The sequence below is a fragment of the Leptodactylus fuscus genome, chromosome 6 (genome assembly GCF_031893055.1).
Source record: "Leptodactylus fuscus isolate aLepFus1 chromosome 6, aLepFus1.hap2, whole genome shotgun sequence".
Taxonomy (NCBI): domain Eukaryota; kingdom Metazoa; phylum Chordata; class Amphibia; order Anura; family Leptodactylidae; genus Leptodactylus; species Leptodactylus fuscus.
Window position 1 is genome coordinate 156,390,506 of NC_134270.1, and position 3,933 is coordinate 156,394,438.

Genomic DNA, 3,933 nt, shown 5'->3' on the forward strand with positions numbered 1-3,933 from the left:
ATAAAGGTGGGAGGGGAGTATGTGGGATGTATGTAGGAGGGGTGTACAGGTCATACTTCCATTTTTTAGTATGACCTGCCAATATTGAAGTACATAAACAGTAAATAAATAATTAATAATAATAACTTATATTTATTAATATGATTTCTATACTTTTTTATACTATTAATCCCCTTAAATAGAATTTGGTTTTATTGTAGAGGCTGTTATTGTTATGGTGATACCATATATGTAGAGTTCTGTGTTAAAATGGCCGCCCTACATTTATTGCGTAGGAAAAATACAGAAGACACACGTTTTGTAAATCAGTTTGACATTCTAGCACCACTTGACAGTCTCTTACGGCTCGTTCACATCTGCACTCGATCTCTCGTCAGACAGAAGACGTAAACCCGACAGACAGTATCTGGCCATGAGTGCCGGGGAGCGTTTTGTGCTCTCCGTGGTGAAACCAGATTTTTTTAACCGGACACAAAGTCCTGCATGCCCGACTTAAAAAAAAACGGTTTTGCCGCGGAGAGCACAAAACGCTCACTGGCACTCTCGGCCAGGCACTTTCCAAACCCATTCATTTGACACCTTATGGTGCTGATATCATCACAAGACATTTGCAGTGATGGTGGAAATAGTGCAGGTTCTGTGATTCATCTCACTGCATCATACTAGATTATAGAGGGCAGCATAACAGAGGCACTGTCTCCCTGTTTACATCTTGGGAGACAGATTTGCATATTCCTTCCATGCATCATACTAAGCAATTAGTTTTGAAAAACTTACAATTGTAAGCAATAGAGTTAGAAAATCTTAGGAACAGGAAAGTTTAGTCAGATTTAATGAAATACAGAAAGATTTGTGATTAAGTTATAGGTATTACGAGTGAGGGAGAATATCTGTGCTGATGTTGTGGGCCTGACAGTAGCATTGCTACACAAACAGACAAAGGACAGTTAACCTTTTCATTGACAATAATTAGATTTTGTCTGTTGTGCAATAGAGCAGTTTCATCTTTATACAGAGTATTTAAACATAATTTTACGTAGGCTGAGGCCCCAAGTAACAGAAACTTAGCTTTTTTTGTTGCAGATTTTGTGGCATCATTTTAAGCTAAAGTCTGGTTTGAGCAGAAGGGAGAAGTATAAGAACTTCCTTTATATTTCCTGTTCCTTTTGTTGCCATTATTGGCTTTGGCTCAAACAAATACAGCAAAATCTGCTACAAAAAAAGCTGCAACATTGGGCCTCAACCTTAAGCATTTTTTTGTTATTCACCCAGTATATAGTCTCACAGTCTGCTCTAATTTGGAAAAATAAATGTTATTTCAGGGATTTTTTTTATCCACTACTCCCCAATACACAGTGTGACAGAGTGTTAGAGTTGTAATCTGAAAAAATATTCTTTAGCCGCTTGTTCAGCAAAAACTTCATCTGACCCACAAATGTGTACTGTGACTATAGCATTGTGGAGAGGGGATGATTAGCCATTAAAGGGGTTGTCCCATCACAAGGATCCTATCTATACTGCTTGTTAATGTGAATGTAAGACTTTTCCTAAATACATTGCTTCAGCAAAACTGCTTTGTTTGTCCACTATCTTACTTTATTCTTTTTTTTTTTTGACACATCCCTTGACTTATCTGCTCATAAGTCAAGTGATGTATCTGCTGCTCTGAGGGGGGAGGGAGGAGGGGCTAAGTGCATGGGAGCGAGCCTGGAGGGGGGGGGTAGTTTACCCTTTGGGGGAAGGGGCCGCCAATACAGACCCGGCATCCGCTGTAATAGAGAGGCGGATGCTGGGGACGGTTAGACGCCAGCACAGATGCCAGCAACATCACTATGCTCCTGCCCTGCATGAAGCCAGCAGCGGCAGAAGCGATGCTGCTATTCCAGGGGGGGGGGGGGGGCGGAGGAGCGGAATAACAGCATCGCTTCTGCCGCTGCTGGCTTCATGCAGGGCAGGAGCATGGCGATGTTGCAGGCATCTGTGCATCTGTGCCGGTGTCTACACTCCCCAGCATCCGCCTCTCTATTACAGCAGATGCCGGGTCTGTATTCACATGCTAAGCCAAGCAGCGAGATGCCACTGGCCCTGCGTGCACGCTCATAGATGGTGAGACCAGTCTAGCCTTCACAATGCGAATACAGACCCGGTCCCCTGTAATAGAGAGAGGCGGATGCCGGGTCTGTATTCGCATTGTGAAGGCTAGACTGGTCTATGAGCGTGCACGCAGGGCCAGCGGCATCTTGCCGCTGGCTTTGCATATGTAAACTTTAAGTTTACTGTGGAACACAGGGCAGACAAGCTGTAGGGAAATGCTGATGCTTTATCCAGGACCCATTGTATGTGGGTCAAAAGTGTCTGGTCTGCCCCTACAGGTCTGAGCAAGGGGAAGTATATGAGAAGGTGACAGTCAGAGGGCTGGAGTATAGATATAGCAGCCCCAGGTTTCTGACATATGTGTGGTCCTTGGTGGATCTGGAGTAGGCCTCAGCCTAGGTGTAGATCCTTGGCTCATTACTGGGCCAAAAAAAGGCTGCAGATCCTGTATTCCAGTACAGTTCCATGGAGTGAAAGGAGGAGTTCTGTCCTATAACCCTGAGTCCGGTGAGACAATATTGCGCTTATTTTGTTTGTGGGGCTGGAAGTAAGTGTTAGGATTGGGTCCCGTAGGTTGTTCATCATAGCGCACAGCACCACCTGCGGGCCAGTCCAGGTCCAGCTTTTGGCCTACCGAGCATGCTCAGACCTATTGGAGCTGCTCAAAAAACTAAGTGCCATTTCTCCCCTACTGGGCATGAGCGGTGAGGTCATCACCACCGCCTCTACTGGGCGGGGACTTCCCTTTAAATAGTGTGAGTCGACGCCTGCCGGGGGCTCACACTTTGATTAAAAACTCCAAAGTCCACGGAGTGTTTTTGAAAGACAGTAGTGTCAGGGATAGGCTTCCAGCATTGAAGGCAGGTTTCAGACTGGGCTTCTGTGTGGTGTTCCTCTGCTTCTCCTGGGTGCTGTTAGTTAGGACCTGTAAATCCTGAACCGCTAGATTGACGCAAGGGCTGGGAGCGGTAGACGCCGTTCCAGCTTGTAGATCTGCGGCAGGTATGGTCACTGAGATAGCCTATGGGACTGTCTGACTTCACGTATGGCTCCCAGCTGTGTGCGGGAGCATGAGTGTTTATGGCTCCAAGCTGTGTGAGCATGTCCTAAAACTTCCGTGGTGGCCCCTAGCTGTGGCAGGGGTAAGTGTGTCTGTTTGTGTCTGCTGACCTGGGGTGTGTTTAACCCTTGGCAGCCGTGTGTGTTTCACTTGTACTGGTGCACCTGGCCAGTGAGCTAACTGGCAGGTTATTTGCACTCTGTTCACATTAGGTATCACACAGTTCACATTAAAGTACTTCTGCAGTGTTTGCAGTAATTCACACTTAGTATGCGCTGAAGTATCTTGGCAGCTGTTTACACTAGTATCGCTGCAGTAATGCACATTAAGTACCGCTGTAGTGTTCTACAGTTAAGCACAATAATTTTCACGCTGCAGTTCTTGGCAGCAGTTCACATTGAGTTCCTTTTGAGTTCAAACATTTAGCCGCCCATCACTGGGCCTGTGGACCTCGTCTGCAGTGTCTTGCAGACTAGCGGGTCTGTTTAAAATATATATATATATATATATATATATATATATATATATATATACACACACAGAACAGTAACACTAAGCCACAGGTATATTTAGGTTATCAGTTCTGTTCAGTTAGTTGCTCAGACAAGCAGATTTTTATTTTTGTTTTTGCCTGATTTTGTTTTGCTCATTTTGTGCCTGAAGTTAAGATTTATTTATTTTCCTGTTTTTTGTCTAAATAAACTGTTTTGCTGCATATTTTGTGTTCCTGTCTTGACTGTTTGGGTTCGCACCACTGCTACCGAGCTAACTTCACCACA